Raw genomic sequence first — 20,074 nt, 5'->3', positions numbered from 1 at the left:
GATCAATGATAGGTATTATGGTTTTGCCAAAAATGCTTTCTGTTTGAGGCCAGAAATTTCAGTCTGTCCACCTCTGCTGTCACTATGCCGTAACAGGTGTCAATTAATTCTGTTGATTGCTTTGATCTGATTGCCTTTGATCTTTGATGTGATTACAGTTACAGATACACACACACACACACACACACATGCGCGTAAGCATGCACACTCCTCACACATGCATACATATGCTTCAAACACACACGTGCACACACACACACACACACACACACACACAAACAGGTAACTTTATGTGATTTTAATTACACACACACACACACACACACACATTTTGAGGTTAAAGGGCATATTTTGAAATCTCTGAAGAATATCATCATAGTGTACACACACCGGCAGTAGCCCCCGTGGCCCTTTCAGAATTTCCCCAGGGGAAATTTTCTAGTTAGGGCCTCGGGGCAATCGCACCGAGCACTGGTCCCATACAGCAATAGCTGTAGGGACCAGTGCTCGGGGCTTTGCCTTTTTTTTTTTGCGTCCTGAGTTCTTCCTGAACATCTACATATGTTTTTTTTAAAGAAACCTTGGAAATCTGCCCTAACAGACTTAGATTCCCACAGCCTTTTCAGTGCTCTGAGTGCGAGATGTGAAAAAATAAAACTTTGTCATAGAGCTAAACCAAATACATCACCGGAAAGGTCTTGGCCTGGAGAGTAACATATATCAATTTCAAGGTTCTATAATATTCTTGCTTTGAGATATTGACCTTTGAACCTTAACCCTGGGGATATTTAAATGATTATAACTAAGAGACAAAAAGGGTTACAGACATGAGACCTACTGTTATAGAAAGGTGTGTTAGAAAAATTGCATGAGGAAACCTTGAAAATTGATAATCTGTCACCGACAGAAAAAATCTGTCACCAACAGAAAAAACCTCACCATTTTTCTGCGCATTCTTTGATGGGGAAATGAAGAGCTGGAGAACGTCCAAGTTTCTCAGTTTAACAAAAGTTTTATTACAATACGTCAAAAAATGTGCACTTTACAGAGATCTCCGGGTTCAAAATCAACTCATGTCCCTGAATACAAACAGACGTGTTTCAGTTCGTGAAGTCTGAACCACGACTCCCTCCCTGGAACCCATTAAAATACTAACATTTGTTTACAAAACATGCTGGTCCATTTCTTCCAGGAAGTCCCGCCTTCTTGATCCACTCATTCGCCAGTTTTAATGCATACAACGGCACGTCATGCCACCTGGTTGCTTGCTGCCGAAACCAGGCCTTGCCTTGGCCTACTAACAAACTTGTTAGCACAAACATTTTTCCTTGTTATGACTTACAGAGATTCTCTCACGGGATTTTCACTTGGCCTTCTGTGTTCTCCCCTCTCCAGACACACATACACACATACACACACACTCACAAATGCACACACACCGAGCAAAAACTGTGTATCAATATATCTGGATGTCATTCTTTGTGATTTATAGAATCTTAATCAGTTTAAGCAAATGGAATATATGTAATTAAAGTAATCATAGTTTTCTACATCAATATTAACACACAAACACAATCAATGTATCAAATCATATTGTCTGACTTAATATAAATGCATAGAGATATTTATTACAGTCAAGGTTTGACCTTTGATAGTGACCTGCGTCACTCACAGAGAACAGAGACAGACCACAGAAGCAGAAATAAAGCATAAAACCATTTACCAATATAGAAAATAATCAATTATTTTAACAGGTGTTGACATGGACTATAATGTGAGCATAGTCACTAAGGGGTGGGAGTGGGGGGGCTTTAGGATATGCTGAAAAAACAACAAATCCCCCATTGAACAAGACAATATTTAAATTCTGATGCCAAAAATGTGATTGACATCCCCTCAAACCCCTGGAAAGCCACTAATTAAGTATTTCCAACTTCCAATTTTAGGTAAAAACCTGTTTTATTAAAAAAACTACAACTCCCTAGACCTCTCGTTTTGTAGTTCTTCCCTATTAGGGCTGTGAAAACTTATTTCTACCCAATATAACGAATATCACACACTGTCTAATAAATAATTACACTGTATGTATATTATCTATGCTAAAAAAAGACAACAATGTTTGTTTAATGAAGATATTTTAACTAAAACAGGAGAGCAGAGTCGGGGCCATTTACAGTGAAGCGCGATTCAATGAGATCGCACAGCACATCCGCGAAGATCGGACCACATCCGGTATGATCGCGGTAGATTACAAAATAAAACAGATTTCAAAATAAAACACAGCGGATCGTCTTTTTCTGGCGAGATCTTCGCCACAAAGTGATTATGTACATTCACTGAGTGAATATTAAGAACATAAAACATATATTTCTCGCTAGAAATGTAATCAAAATCCATTTTATGCAGAAACAAAGTCAAAATATTTTTTTTTTTTCACTAAAAATGAGAGAAATGTCCGCCAGTGGAATGCCGTAAAACAAACGAATAAAAGTTTATTTCTCAGAATCGAAGGAGAAAAAAATGATACTGAGAGCCACAACATGAAGCTATTTTATTGTTGAATTATCAGTGAGACTTTGATGTGTTTGTGTTGAAAAATGTTGACGATGTCATTAAAAGAAATCCTTAAAATAGGGAGAAAAATACTTCCGTGCACAGGGTCCTCGGTTCTCCATTCAGATTGTCGCTGGCAGCGTCATGGAGGGCCGTGGTCGGCAGGGCCGGTTATTCCTACAGGCCACCAAGGCGGCTGCCTAGGGCGCCAAATTGGCAGGGGGCGCCCCCTTGTGGCGCCCTTAAGCATACATCTTTGTTTTAACAACATTGATTAACGAAACATTTTTTAAAAAGCATGGGCAATAAAACCCTCATTGAATTAAATGAACATGCCCCAACCCATATTTCGAATGAAAATGTAATATTATATTATATAAAATATGATACGTGCATGGGTGTCGTCACTCGTCATGACGATGCAGTTGCAAGTCACAAAACACTAGAACTAGATCACGCTAACGGTCGTAGAAGGTCAACTAGCAAAATGAAAAGGACCAAACTGTCTGGTGCACAGGGGCGAAAACGAAGAAAAGAGGAGGAGGAGAAGAAAGCACAGTATAGAGGTATGTATTTTCATCTCAATATCGCCTAGGGCAGCCAATGGGCTAGAACCGGCCCTGGTGGTCGGGATATTATTGGAGTGAATAGACGGCTGTAAGCCTCTGCTCTAAGCGCTTCTCAGCGCCGTGAGCGGGTTTATATTGGAGTCAATTGAGAACCCAGAGCGTTTCACACAGACGTGGAAGGGTACTCTTTGCGCCAGTATGATACGTCTAGGGGTGTGACAGATCTTCGGTATATTACGCTTTGGGAATGAGAACGGGTTGTCTAGTCACATACAGCCAGAGCATAGTTTTAGCAGGTCCAGTGAGGCACCTTTGCACCCTTTTCCTGAATACAACTTGTGAGCTTAACCCCAGGCCTTATTGTCCTTTTCTTTCCTTGGATTGCTTTTTGTTGCTCTCCTCCAACTTAAGGGATGCTTAAGTTGCTGTAATTTGTGTTCTCTTGCTGTTTCTCCTCTCTCAGTGAACATGTCTTTCTCTGGCTCCCCTTTCTGTTGTCTCCAAGCTTTATTCTCTCCTGTTTTGTGTCTCTTCTGCTTCTACGCTCTCTACTTGTTCCAACCCATATTTATATTTGTTTATGAATTTAGTGTTCATCCAGTATTGTGGGCTGAATCCATGTTCACGACATCACTGACATTGTCACTATAGACACTAACGCTGCCTCGTAACCTTTTCACTGCTGCAGGTAATGGCAACTGTTACTTAGAAACAGCACTCAGAATTTCAGAGGGTGAAATGAACTGCTTGATTTGTAAAATGTACAGTGCTGCGCCTTTCACCAGCTGATGTTACAAAATGTCAACTATTGTCTCAGTTGCTATTCAGATGGCGTTCTTGACTTTGTTAACGTTGACACACCAATATTTATTCGCACTAATCCTTATGGGTTCTGGTGTTTTTTCTAGCCTGGTTCCACTTACATTCATACATCATTCATTCATATATCATATATATATATATATATATATATATATATATATATATATATATATTCATATATCATTCATATATCATATATATATATATATATATATATATATATATATATATATATATATATATATATATATATATATACATATATATATATATATAAATTTACAGATTTCAACTTCTATTTTATGGTTAATAGTTGAAAAAAATGGTAGTAGTTTGCTTTTTTTATGGCATTTGCAATTAATGTGAAAATAACAAGTAGAAATTGTAAAATAATGGAATAAATCTAAGCAATATAACTTTTTATTTATCTTTATTTTTTTCATTCCATCTTATTTCCTTCACCCCAAAGTGACTCAACACACAAGCATATTATTATTCCAAGCAAGGCAAATTCTGCTTTAACGAACCAAAGTTATCCGTAGTTACTGTCTGTGTGAATGAGTTACCATGGAGACATCCAGTCTCAGATACCACAGAGAGACTCCTCCCCCTCTCTCCTTGTATTACTACTCCTCATGCGCACTTTACTTGTTGTCAGCCTTTATTATCCCCATGTGAGCTTAGACACAGTTACACTGTGTGAGATTATTCACTTTAAGTTTAAAACATAGTACAGCTTAGGTTTAATTGGCGACTCTAAATTGCCCATAGGAGTGTATGAGAGCGTGAATGGTTGTCTGTCTCTATGTGTCAGCCCTGTGATAGTCTGGAGACCTGTCCAGGGTTTACCCCGCCTCTCGCCCAATGTCAGCTGGGATCGGCTCCAGCCCCCTGAGACCCGAGTGCGTTTAAGCGGTTAAGGATAATTAATGAACGACTATACGTGTTTGCTGCGAGAGGTTTTACAATTGTTTCGATTTGTTTTTAACATTTTTTCCATTCAATTTAAAGTTTTACTGTAAGAACAGTTTCCTTAATTTCTATTTTATTTTGTTTTTACATAGAATTCACTGTAATTTAACACTCAAGACCATTAAGCAATTGAATAATATTGTAAAAAAAAAAAAAAAAGGAAAGGAAAAAAACCTATAATGTCCCATTGTATTAATTTACAGATTTCAACTTCCATTTATGGTTAATATTTGTTTTTGTTTTTAAAAAGGCTGCTTTTAAAAAAATGGCATTTGCACTTAATGCAGAGAAAAAACAAGAAGAAAATTCTTCTTTCCATCTTATTTCCTTCACCCCAAAGTGACCAAACACACAAGGACATTATTATTTCTTGACTAAGATGTCAAATAATAGTTATTTACTTGTATTCCTGAACAGAAAAATCAGTTTTAGTGGTTCAATGTTCTGCTTGATTAATTTCTGACTTCTCAGAGAAGCCCAGTGAGCCGGATCAAATCTGGCTATAAAATGGTGAACTCACATTGTTGTTTGACAAATAAATAACAATAACGTTTTAGTGTTAAACAAGCTTTCTCATTTTTAGAGGTGGTTTTTAATCTTTATAAAGTTATTAATAGCTGATGTATGGCTCTTGTTTAAATTTACAGATGATCAATACCAGGAGCTAAAATCACTTTGGTATTAGAGATCCACAGTGGGTTTTTTAAGTGGCTATTGGCTATTTGATGATTATTGAATATTTTACTACTGTCAATACAATTGTTAATGCACATCTATTGTGAAATTAAAAAAAACATCTCTTGTGTGTATATCTCTTTCTCTTTATCTGTGTCTAAATCAGTAAACAATAACAAGTTAATTTTACTAAGCAACAAATTAGCCAAACATATATTGTGCATCTCCATTAATGGACTCCCGTGTTAACACTCTTGACAAGTGTTCTGTTTCAACATTTTGAGCCTTTATTTACCTGAGCTGCAGTTGGAGGTAAAGGTCATTAAAAAATGGTTTTGGGGACTGATTGTTTACTTCTCATGCGTTGCATTACAGTTCTGATGAAATATCTGTCTGTCTGTCTGTCTGTCAAACAGGTAGAATATGTTGGGATTTCATATCAAAGACACACACGCTTTATGCTTTAATATTTATTTTGCTGTAGATTGCTTTCACATTGATTGTTATTAATTAATTGTTAATATATGACAGTAAATGAAAAAAAATCATAAGAACAGTTTTTTCCCCCAGGAAACAGGTTGTTAAACTATTAAAAATTAATTATCAGGAGAGTGATATTGGTATTTATTCAGTTGGAAGGATTAAATTACAAAGTGAATCATTAGATTAAGTTCGCTACTATCAGTGTATCATCAAAGAGAAAGTAACGTCATCATAGTTGAAGTGGTCTCGGTTTGGTTCATCTGACAGATGGTGGGAGGCATCAGATTCTCCTGGCACAAACGAAAGGCCTCCACGATCCACAACCCTCGTCATTCCAACGCTGTCCTGTAAGAAGAAAAGATAAGAGTGCATTAAAGAGTCAATAATGTGATGTTTTTTGTTTAGGCAAATCAAAATAAGCATATGAACGGTAATAGAAATACAACACACATATCAGCCAGTTTTTTCAAATATTTGTGTTTATTCTAAATGTAAAATAGCCTCAGGAAGTCAAGAAATGACATTTGTACCTCTGAAGTTTATCTCGGTGCAGTCTTCATTTCCAGAATTGTTCGGCTCCCTACGAGCCCAGCGTGTGAAGTCGACTGGCGATCCATCAGTCCACAGCCACCACCCCTCCTGGAAGAGAAACCTGATTTCTCATAAATTCCTTTCATTGTTTGAAAACGCATTATTGGCTCTAATGAGTGGGTACAAGTCCAGCTGGTCAGTATCTAACTATTTTAATACATCGCTGGAGCTTCTCTGCTTGTTTGGTTTTGCTTTTCCTCTCATACTAACTTTTACCATTTTAGGTCACATGCATTTAAACCATTCTTGTTTGTTTAAGGTTTAATCTTAAATTACTAAAAAACAAAGTGTAGAACAATTTTGAGTCAACAGTTAAATGTAAGCTGCATGTCTTTGGAGGTTGGGAGAGAACCCACTCTGACACGTGGAGAACATGCTGACTCCACACAGACCCTCTTGCTGTAAGGTGAAAGTGCTAACCACTATACCACTGTGTAGTCTGAATGATGTATTACATGTATACTGTACATTCTATTTATTATATACCACAGTACTATTTACTATGATGTACACCGTGGCTTTAAATCAAACTAGCACTGTAACAGTTTACTGTATTTATATGCTGTTAATTCATGCATCAAAACTTCATCAACAGTAACTTCATTAAGTGATAAAAGCGTCCAGTTGAGCTATCTTAGTTTCCACTTGTGGAAATTTGGACATTTAAAAAAAAAGAGTAATCTTGAGCGGCTAAGGAGATATCATTTGGTGAGTGCATATTTATGTTCTTCATAGCAAGTAGTTACTCATCATTGATTTACAAGGTTGGTTTACAGTTTCTCACCAATATTAAGTCATGCAACCCAATCCAGGATCTTCTACCAGCCAGTCTGCTAACAAACCGCTGTTCACCGTAGCTGTGGATTGAGGCCAGGTGTCCACCACGGTTAATGCAGTAGCGCTGATGGGGGAGACCGAGGTACAAAATCAATATGAAGGATGAAATGAAGTAGGAGACTAACAAACATGATCATGAATAACCTGCAGGTCAAGAAAGAGTTATTAACTAGTTACCTCTGCAGAAGACCAGGGACATCTTATGCCCACACGACGGAAACATCGAGCGCCATAACGTCTCCAACCGCCAGGACAGCCTGGGACACAGTTGTTATGTGAGACAGATTATGGCAATATCATGTTTCTTTTTTGTCTGATAAGACCCCAAATTGTGATGGTGTATCTAAGCATAAATATAAAAGTCTCCACTACCAACCTGTGCTGCGTTTTTCCACGTCTTTCGACCACTGTGAACATAAACGAAAACATTCATGAAATCAGCATGAGCTTTTCACTCTTTATCATTTTAGCATGCATTATCTTAAAATTAATTGAAAGTGACGATACCATTGTTGGTATCGTGTGGAGCTCGGTCACACATTAATTGCGAACCGGCACTGAGCTGTTGCTTTGTAGCATTTGTTGAAAGTTCTGCTGGCTCAATACTGTAGATGTTTTTTTTTTTTTTTTGTCACATTTACCACTCTCATTGATCATCCACATGTTTTTATATCTAAATAAATATACTGGAATCTAAACAGACCAGTAGGCTAACAATGTGACATATAGGACAGACAAGTGTCCTGCTAGTTTTAAGCAACATCTTATAGAACTGAAAGTTTTTCTTACGGTTTCTGAAATCAACAGTCCACTGATCAAACAGAGGCAGAAAGCCAAGTGAAAACGTGATTCCATCTGTGGGAAAGCATTAAACAGGATATATTAATGTGTGCTTGTAGTTAATTAAGTATATTCTGTTATTAATTCTGTTACACTGTAAGTTGCTCTGGTTAAGAGTTAAAATGTTTAAAAGGCAACATTTTTGTCTGGCATTGATATACAGTATGAGCAAAAGTTTTAGTCAACAGAAGAAAATGTCAATCAAATCAATAATTGGTGTGACCACCTTCAAACCAGCATCAATTCTTCTCAGCATTGTTTTCCACCTGCCTCCACTTAACTTTTGCACAGTACTGTATATTTAATAAACAACAAGACTCCACTGGAACATAGGCTAAATATTATGACTAGATAAAGAAACATAACAAACATTTGACATTGTCATTAGGGCTATTGTTTTAACATTACAGCAGTAATTGTTTCATGAAATTAATATTAAAAGTAGTCTATCCATGAAATATTACCTTTGCCGTAGTAATGTCTGATGCAGAGAGGATGAGTGAACTGGATTATATCTGTGAAAAATCATTAATTCAAATCTTTTTACTCGTATTATCCATCATACATAGAGTATAGGCAGATCATTAACTAGAATTTTTCTTAGCTTACCTTTTGAAGTGTTGAGAGGCAGAGCAGATGAAGAGACAATAGACAGAGACCAGTCAGCCGTTATATATCTTCTCATTTTGTCATCTTTGGCTCTGAAACCTGAATATGTCGTCAGCATTCCAAAGAACATGGGGCCTCCCTACATGGACATTAATTAAGCAAGTTGAGTTTTTTAAGTTCAGTTTCCCCATTCCTAGTTTTGTGCATCAATAGGAAGGTGGCCAATCTAATCAGATCAACAAATATTTTTCTGTCTGGCAAATGTTACTTCACATGACTTGTGAGTGTGTTAATAGTTCCTTGTTTTTGCCACTCTGCCACTAAACTGGTGTAGCACCTAGACAAAGAGTGGTACTGTATGTACCTACACATTAAAGACCTTCTAGTCACATACAGCCAGAGCATAGTTTTAGCAGGTCCAGTGAGGCACCTTTGCACCCTTTTCCTGAATACAACTTGTGAGCTTAACCCCAGGCCTTATTGTCCTTTTCTTTCCTTGGATTGCTTTTTGTTGCTCTCCTCCAACTTAAGGGATGCTTAAGTTGCTGTAATTTGTGTTCTCTTGCTGTTTCTCCTCTCTCAGTGAACATGTCTTTCTCTGGCTCCCCTTTCTGTTGTCTCCAAGCTTTATTCTCTCCTGTTTTGTGTCTCTTCTGCTTCTACGCTCTCTACTTGTTCCAACCCATATTTATATTTGTTTATGAATTTAGTGTTCATCCAGTATTGTGGGCTGAACATTGTCACTATAGACACTAAAGCTGCCTCGTAACCTTTTCACTGCTGCAGGTAATGGCAACTGTTACTTAGAAACAGCACTCAGAATTTCAGAGGGTGAAATGAACTGCTTGATTTGTAAAATGTACAGTGCTGCGCCTTTCACCAGCTGATGTTACAAAATGTCAACTATTGTCTCAGTTGCTATTCAGATGCCGTTCTTGACTTTGTTAACGTTGACACACCAATATTTATTCGCACTAATCCTTATGGGTTCTGGTGTTTTTTCTAGCCTGGTTCCACTTACATTCATACATCATTCATTCATAAGTGTGTACATTATGGCATTTTGGAGCTAGCATGCAGTGTGTGTTAATCTGAAGGCAGAAGCTGGTCGTGTGCTTTAGTCCATGTGCAACTTAATTTGATGAATTCATTTTTGGAAAAAAACTTTTCATGGCTTTGTTTTGTCATTGAATAAGAAGGACATAAGATAAGATGGGACATTTTTCTTCTACAGTCTAAACAAGGAAACACAATGATGGGGAAGTGTTTTTTCTGATGAGAGAAAACAAAAAAGCAATCTGATACTAGGTGCTTTCCTTGAGCTTTGAAGGGAAAGTAAGACATCTAACATCCGCCTTAAGAGGAATTACAAACATGCAAACTTTAGCTGCTTGTTTCCTTCTCCAGTTATGGGCAAATATTCAACCTTCTGGAGGATGGGGTGGCATAACAAACGGCCCGACCTCAGATTTGACCTAGAAGACTGTCATTTTAGGGTTTTTATTCATCATCAAACTTCCACACAGTCAAAGAACTACAAAAGTGCGTTTCACCATCTTAGTTCAGAAGTCATTCATTTACATTACATTTACATTTAGTCATTTAGCAGACGCTTTTATCCAAAGTGACTTACAGAAAAGGGAAACAATCAAGGTATAGTGTGATAAGAGGCGTTAGTGCAGTAATAAGTGCTAGAGACGATTCTTTAAGGAGTAGATTTGTCGTGTGGTGCTAGGAGAGAAGGTCCTCTCTGAAGAGCTGGGTCTTCAGGAGTTTTTTAAAGGTAGAGAGGGACGCCCCTCTGGTGGGCATTCATGTCCTCACCTTGTTGCAGTGATGTGACTGAGTCACAGAGGATGGGTTCACTGCACCTTAACATTACTGTCTGCTGTAGTTACAAGGGCAACAGAGCACGGATCATCCACTGGTGGTCAGCAATTTCAAGCTTTTCTTCTTTTCTCCTAACTCAATTTCATCAAATTTGCACTAATGCACCACAAAATTATTTCTATAGTCTAAGTAATACAGGCAGTTTACACGAACCGAGAGACATGTAGAGAGAAGGAAAAACTTTTCAAATTAAAATAAATTGTTGATGCCGGACAAATATATACATATATATATATATATATATATATATATATATATATATATATATATATATATATATATATATATATATATATAAATTTACAGATTTCAACTTCCATTTTATGGTTGATAGTTGTAAAAAAATGGTAGTAGTTTGCTTTTTTTATGACATTTGCAATTAATGTGAAAAAAAAAACAAGAATAAATTGTAAAATAATGTAATAAATCTAAGCAATATAACTTTTTATTTATCTTTATTTTTTTCATTTCATCTTATTTCCTTCACACCAAAGTGACTTAACACACAAGCATATTATTATTTCAAACAAGGCAAATTCTGCTTTAACGAACCAAAGTTATCCGTAGTTACTGTCTGTGTGAATGAGTTACCATGGAGACATCCAGTCTCAGATACCACAGAGAGACTCCTCCCCCTCTCTCCTTGTATTACTACTCCTCATGGTACATGCATACTTTACTTGTTGTTTGTTTTAATTTATTTTTGTGTCATCCTGTTTTAAACCTACTTAGTAGAGGAGAATGTTGTATGTTGAATGTATTATCCCCATGTGAGCTTAGACACAGTTACACTGAGTGAGATTATTCACTTTCAGTTTAAAACATTCAGTCCCTGACAAAAGTCTTGTCGCTTATCCAAGTTGGAACAACAATTAATAACTTGAGTTGTAGTTGATCAACTGGATTCAGAAATGGCTCGTATGAAAGGCAACGGCCTCCACACACACACACACACACATGCTTGCGCATGTGTGTGTGTGTGTGTAGAGACAGGGAGGGAGAGAGAGAGGAGGGGCGGAGAGAGTGGGGAGCTTGCGAGCTCCCCCTCCTTTTGGGCGTGTACGCGAAAGATGGCTGCCACATACTACCCAGGTGAAATACACACATCCAACAGTGGGGGCTGAGTGCACACGTGGCCTCGAGAAACAATTCGCACAGCAATGTGGGTGAACTTGCACAAAAAACAGAACAACAGGAGTGCTGCTGGTGTCCCTAAATGCACCTGTCCTCTGGCAATGGGTAAACAGTGAACTTAAAAGAAGAAAATGCTGGCACTCTGGTGGATTGACAAAAGTTAAAAACCCTTTATTTTACATGGGTTACATCTAAAAACACCAATGCGTGTCGGCTTGCGCCTGCCTCAGGGTGTATGGAGACAAAAGACAAAAGAACACATGTAATTATAGGGGGATTTAGTTCAGCTGTGGCTCCTCAGGTCTATGCAGTGCTCCTCCAGGCCTACAGGGGGCCCCGGCAGAAGCACCAAGAATTTCTGCTTCCTGAACAATCAGACAAAACCACTTGACTATTATTAGGATAAAAAGTGTAGCAGTATAACATAAGTCATGGGTGACAAAATGGAAACCATACAAAGAATAATCCAACTAAATATATAGAGAAAACCTCCCCTCCCCAAAACAAAACAAAACAAACCAAAAACTGGCCTAAAAAGTAATGACACAGAATAGAGGAGCAATATAAATATAAATGCAAATATAGCAAAGCAAATATAGAAACCCAAAGGAAGAAGTCCAATCATTATACAACAAAAAAATCCAATCATTATACCACAAAAATGTCTTCATCACAGAAAGGATGAAAGGTCAAAATCCTCATTGAGGCCAGGAAAGCTGGTGGCCCTAAGGACATGAATCCAGTGCGCCTCTCTCTGCTTGAGGCGCCTGACTCTGTCCCCACCCCTTGCATCGACACTGATAACCTCAATCCCTGATACTCGTAGAGAAGAATCAAGAATAGATTTTGTTGCTGAAAACATCCTTAAAAGTGTCCGTTTTGACCATATTTTCACAACATTTACAGTTACCACAACGAAAGTTGCCCTTTGGCCCTTCTGAAGCTGATACCCGGCGGTTCAGGGAAAACCCCTTTTAGAGAGGGGTCACTCTCGATGATGTCCCAGTATTTCTTTATAATGCGTTTGATCTGGACAGCTTCTTTACTGTGACAAAAAAAAAAAAGTGAGAAAGAATGACAATAAAGTGTTTATCCTTCATGCCAGCTTGCTCTGAGCAGTTGCAGTGAATTTACCGTAAATATCACAATAAGGGCGCACTACATTATGTAGGGTCGGCTGGTTTGACTATAGAGAAGCGAATGACGGCTCACTTGACGCAGTCAAACTTCCGGGTCACGTAAACCCGACCAATTAAATATTAAAATCAAATTAATTCCTGGTGCCCGTTTTTCCGTTTCATATTTTTGATCTGAGCCTAATATTGAAATATGAAAAAACAAGCATTTTGTTCGTTTTTGTGTTATAATAAAAAACAAATAACAAAATAACCAGTAAATTTTTCATTATTTGATTTTTGATTGCCAATTGAAAATGGAAAGAACGAATAATACACGGATTTGTTTGCTGAGAGAGAATTGTTTCGATTTGTTTTTAATTTTTTTCCATTAAATTTAAAGTTTTACTGTGAGAACAGTTTCCTTAATTTATATATATATATATATATATATATATATATATATATTAACAGATAATTCAATGTAATTTAACACTCAAGACCATTAATCAATTGAATAATACATTTAAAAAAGAAGGAAAGGAAAAAAACCTATAATGTCCCATTGTATTAATTTACAGATTTCAACTTCCATTTATGGTTAATATTTGTTTGTTTTTTAATAAGGCTGCTTTAAAAAAAATGGCATTTGCACTTAATGCAGAGAAAAAACAAGAAGAAAATTCTTTGTTCCATCTTATTTCCTTCACCCCAAAGTGACCAAACACACAAGGACATTATTATTTCTTGACTAAGATGTCAAATAATAGTTATTTACTTGTATTCCTGAACAGAAAAATCAGTTTTAGTGGTTCAATGTTCTGCTTGATTAATTTCTGACTTCTCAGAGAAGCCCAGTGAGCCGGATCAAATCTGGCTATAAAATGGTGAATTCACATTGTTGTTTGACAAATAAATAACAATAACGTTTTAGTATTAAACAAGCTTTCTCATTTTTAGAGGTGGTTTTTAATCTTTATAAAGTTATTAATAGCTGATGTATGGCTCTTGTTTAAATTTACAGATGATCAATACCAGGAGCTAAAATCACTTTGGTATTAGAGATCCACAGTGGGTTTTTTTAGTGGCTATTGGCTATTTGATGATTATTGAATATTTTACTGCTGTCAATACAATTGTTAATGCACATCTATTGTGAAATTAAAAAAAAACATCTCTTGTGTGTATATCTCTTTCTCTTGATCTCTGTGTCTAAATCAGTAAACAATAACAAGTTAATTTTACTAAGCAACAAATTAGCCACACATATATTGTGCATCTCCATTAATGGACTCCCGTGTTAACACTCATGACAAGTGTTCTGTTTTAACATTTTGAGCCTTTATTTACCTGAACTGCAGTTGGAGGTAAAGGTCATTAAAAAATGGTTTTGGGAACTGATTGTTTACTTTTCATGCGTTGCATTACAGTTGTGATGAAATATCTGAGTCTACATGTCTGTCTGTCTGTCAGAAAGCCAAGTGAAAACGTGATTCCATCTGTGGGAAAGCATTAAACAGGATATATTAATGTGTGCTTGTAGTTAATTAAGTATATTCTGTTATTAATTCTGTTACACTGTAAGTTGCTCTGGTTAAGAGTTAAAATGTTTAAAAGGCAACATTTTTGTCTGGCATTGATATACAGTATGAGCAAAAGTTTTAGTCAATAGAATAAAATGTAAATCAAATCAATATTTGGTGTTACCACCTTCCAGGGCCGGTTATTCCTACAGGCCACCAAGGCGGCTGCCTAGGGCGCCAAATTGGCAGGGGGCGCCCCCTTGTGGCGCCCTTAAGCATACATCTTTGTTTTAACAACATTGATTAATGAAACATTTTTTAAAAAGCATGGGCAATAAAACTCTCATTGAATTAAATGAACATGCCCCAACCCATATTTCGAATGAAAATGTAATATTATATTATATAAAATATGATACGTGCATGGGTGTCGTCACTCGTCATGACGATGCAGTTGCAAGTCACAAAACACTAGAACTAGATCACGCTAACGGTCGTAGAAGGTCAACTAGCAAAATGAAAAGGACCAAACTGTCTGGTGCACAGGGGCGAAAACGAAGAAAAGAGGAGGAGGAGAAGAAAGCACAGTATAGAGGTATGTATTTTCATCTCGGACATTAGTTCTAAAGTTTAATTAAAATTGTGTTTTCTTTATGTTTATTTTTATTGCATTTGTATGTCTACATTTTATTTATTTTCAGTCTTTGCCATTCTTAATTTGATGAAGATCTGTGTTTTCTTATTTATTTATTCATATTTTCAATTCAGTTGTTGTTGTTGGTAAAGTTCCAAAGTTTCTAAAAATAAAAATGTTCTGAGACCATTACCTTGCTTGTAGTTCATGTATCAAATATTAGTGTACAGCATAATACATATAACATAGTGTACCTATATCAGAATGAATACATGGAATGGATGTGGTTCGGGGGGGCGCGCAAAATCTCAATATCGCCTAGGGCAGCCAATGGGCTAGAACCGGCCCTGCCACCTTCAAACCAGCATCAATTCTTCTCAGCATTGTTTTCCACCTGCCTCCACTTAACTTTTGCACAGTACTGTATATTTAATAAACAACAAGACTCCACTGGAACATAGGCTAAATATTATGACTAGATAAAGAAACATAACAAACATTTGACATTGTCATTAGGGCTATTGTTTTAACATTACAGCAGTAATTGTTTCATGAAATTAATATTAAAAGTAGTCTATCCATGAAATATTACCTTTGCCGTAGTAATGTCTGATGCAGAGAGGATGAGTGAACTGGATTATATCTGTGAAAAATCATTAATTCAAATCTTTTTACTCGTATTATCCATCATACATAGAGTATAGGCAGATCATTAACTAGAATTTTTCTTAGCTTACCTTTTGAAGTGTTGAGAGGCAGAGCAGATGAAGAGAACCTGAATATGTTGTCAGCATTCCAAAGAACATGGGGCCTCCCTACATGTACATTTAATTAAGCAAGTTGAGTTTTTTAAGTTTAGTTTTTCCCCATTCTTTGATTTGTGCATCAATAGGAAGTTGGCAAATTTAATCAGATCAACAAATATTTTTCTGTCTGGCAAATGTTACTTCACATGACTTGTGAGTGTGTTAATAGTTCCTTGTTTTTGCCACTCTGCCACTAAACTGGTGTAGCACCTAGACAAAGAGTGGTACTGTATGTACCTACACATTAAAGACCTTCTAGTCACATACAGCCAGAGCATAGTTTTAGCAGGTCCAGTGAGGCACCTTTGCACCCTTTTCCTGAATACAACTTGTGAGCTTAACCCCAGGCCTTATTGTCCTTTTCTTTCCTTGGATTGCTTTTTGTTGCTCTCCTCCAACTTAAGGGATGCTTAAGTTGCTGTAATTTGTGTTCTCTTGCTGTTTCTCCTCTCTCAGTGAACATGTCTTTCTCTGGCTCCCCTTTCTGTTGTCTCCAAGCTTTATTCTTTCCTGTTTTGTGTCTCTTCTGCTTCTACTCTCTCTACTTTTTCCAACCCATATTTATATTTATTTATGAATTTAGTGTTCATCCAGTATTGTGGGCTGAATCCATGTTCACGACATCACTGACCTTGTCACTATAGACACTAAAGCTGCCTCGTAACCTTTTCACTGCTGCAGGTAATGGCAACTGTTACTTAGAAACAGCACTCAGAATTTCAGAGGGTGAAATGAACTGCTTGATTTGTAAAATGTACAGTGCTGCGCCTTTCACCAGCTGATGTTACAAAATGTCAACTATTGTCTCAGTTGCTATTCAGATGGCGTTCTTGACTTTGTTAGCGTTGACACACCAATATTTATTCACACTAATCCTTATGGGTTCTGGTGTTTTTTCTAGCCTGGTTCCACTTACATTCATACATCATTCATTCATAAGTGTGTACATTATGGCATTTTGGAGCTAGCATGCAGTGTGTGTTAATCTGAAGGCAGAAGTTGGTCGTGTGCTTTAGTCCATGTGCAACTTAATTTGATGAATTCATTTTTGGAAAAAAACTTTTCATGGCTTTGTTTTGTCATTGAATAAGAAGGACATAAGATAAGATGGGACATTTTTCTTCTACAGTCTAAACAAGGAAACACAGTGATGGGGAAGTGTTTTTTCTGATGAGAGAAAACAATGAAGCAATCTGATACTAGGTGCTTTCCTTGAGCTTTGAAGGGAAAGTAAGACATCTAACATCCGCCTTAAGAGGAATTACAAACATGCAAACTTTAGCTGCTTGTTTCCTTTGCTAGGCTGTCATGGAGTCAGATTCTAGCTATCATCTTGAATGCATTTGCATATTGTTGCAACTAAACTAATCATTTACTATGAGAATCATACAAGTAGTTGGGTTGAACCCGAATCAGAATGTTCTGAGTTTCTAGGTTTTTATTCATCATCAAACTTCCACACAGTCAAAGAACTACAAAAGTGCGTTTCGCCATCTTAGTTCAGAAGTCATTCATTTACATTACATTTACATTTAGTCATTTAGCAGACGCTTTTATCCAAAGTGACTTACAGAAAAGGGAAACAATCAAGGTATAGTGTGATAAGAGGCGTTAGTGCAGTAATAAGTGCTAGAGACGATTCTTTAAGGAGTAGATTTGTGGTGTGGTGCTAGGAGAGAAGGTCCTCTCTGAAGAGCTGGGTCTTCAGGAGTTTTTTAAAGGTAGAGAGGGACGCCCCTCTGGTGGGCATTCATGTCCTCACCTTGTTGCAGTGATGTGACTGAGTCACAGAGGATGGGTTCACTGCACCTTAACATTACTGTCTGCTGTAGTTACAAGGGCAACAGAGCACAGATCATCCACTGGTGGTCAGCAATTTCAAGCTTTTCTTCTTTTCTCCTAACTCAATTTCATCAAATTTGCACTAATGCACCACAAAATTATTTCTATAATCTAAGTAATACAGGCAGTTTACACCAACCGAGAGACATGTAGAGAGAAGGAAAAACTTTTCAAATTAAAATAAATTGTTGATGCCGGACAAATATATATATATATATATATATATATATATATATATATAAATTTACAGATTTCAACTTCCATTTTATGGTTGATAGTTGTAAAAAAAATGGTAGTAGTTTGCTTTTTTTATGGCATTTGCAATTAATGTGAAAAAAAAAAACAAGAATAAATTGTAAAATAATGTAATAAATCTAAGCAATATAACTTTTTATTTATCTTTATTTTTTTCATTCCATCTTATTTCCTTCACACCAAAGTGACTCAACACACAAGCATATTATTATTTCAAACAAGGCAAATTCTGCTTTAACGAACCAAAGTTATCCGTAGTTACTGTCTGTGTGAATGAGTTACCATGGAGACATCCAGTCTCAGATACCACAGAGAGACTCCTCCCCCTCTCTCCTTGTATAACTACTCCTCATGGTACATGCGTACTTTACTTGTTGTTTGTTTTAATTTATTTTTGTGTCATCCTGTTTTAAACCTACTTAGTAGAGGAGAATGTTGTATGTTGAATGTATTATCCCCATGTGAGCTTAGACACAGTTACACTGAGTGAGATTATTCACTTTCAGTTTAAAACATTCAGTCCCTGACAAAAGTCTTGTCGCTGATCCAAGTTGGAACAACAATTAATAACTTGAGTTGTAGTTGATCAACTGGATTCAGAAATGGCTTGTATGAAAGGCAACGGCCTCCACACACACACACACACATGCTTGCGCATGTGTGTGTGTGTGTGTAGAGACAGGGAGGGAGAGAGAGAGGAGGGGCGGAGAGAGTGGGGAGCTTGCGAGCTCCCCCTCCTTTTGGGCGTGTACGCGCAAGATGGCTGCCACATACTACCCAGGTGAAATACACACATCCAACAGTGGGGGTTGAGTGCACACGTGGCCTCGAGAAACAATTCGCACAGCAATGTGGGTGAACTTGCACAAAAAACAGAACAACAGGAGTGCTGCTGGTGTCCCTAAATGCACCGGTCCTCTGGCAATGGGTAAACAGTGAACTTAAAAGAAGAAAATGCTGGCACTCTGGTGGATTGACAAAAGTTAAAAACCCTTTATTTTACATGGGTTACATCTAAAAACACCAATGCGTGTCGGCTTGCGCCTGCCTCAGGGTGTATGGAGACAAAAGACAAAAGAACACATGTAATTATAGGGGGATTTAGTTCAGCTGTGGCTCCTCAGGTCTATGCAGTGCTCCTCCAGGCCTACAGGGGGCCCCGGCAGAAGCACCAAGAATTTCTGCTTCCTGAACAATCAGACAAAACCACTTGACTATTATTAAGATAAAAAGTGTAGCAGTATAACATAAGTCATGGGTGACAAAATGGAAACCATACAAAGAATAATCCAACTAAATATATAGAGAAAACCTCCCCTCCCCAAAACAAAACAAAACAAACCAAAAACTGGCCTAAAAAGTAATGACACAGAATAGAGGAGCAATATAAATATAAATGCAAATATAGCAAAGCAAATATAGAAACCCAAAGGAAGAAGTCCAATCATTATACAACAAAAAAATCCAATCATTATACCACAAAAATGTCTTCATCACAGAAAGGATGAAAGGTCAAAATCCTCATTGAGGCCAGGAAAGCTGGTGGCCCTAAGGACATGAATCCAGTGCGCCTCTCTCTGCTTGAGGCGCCTGACTCTGTCCCCACCCCTTGCATCGACACTGATAACCTCAATCCCTGATACTCGTAGAGAAGAATCAAGAATAGATTTTGTTGCTGAAAACATCCTTAAAAGTGTCCGTTTTGACCATATTTTCACAACATTTACAGTTACCACAACGAAAGTTGCCCTTTGGCCCTTCTGAAGCTGATACCTTACCTCTGCCCGACCCATGGAAGTTGCTATGCCCACACGACGGAAACATCGAGCGCCATAACGTCTCCAACCCCAACGACAGCCTGGGACACAGTTGTTATGTGAGACAGATTATGGCAATATCATGTTTCTTTTTTGTCTGATAAGAC

This window comes from Centropristis striata, chromosome 17 (assembly GCF_030273125.1).
Source record: "Centropristis striata isolate RG_2023a ecotype Rhode Island chromosome 17, C.striata_1.0, whole genome shotgun sequence".
NCBI lineage: Eukaryota > Metazoa > Chordata > Actinopteri > Perciformes > Serranidae > Centropristis > Centropristis striata.
This window is presented reverse-complemented; position numbering follows the sequence as displayed.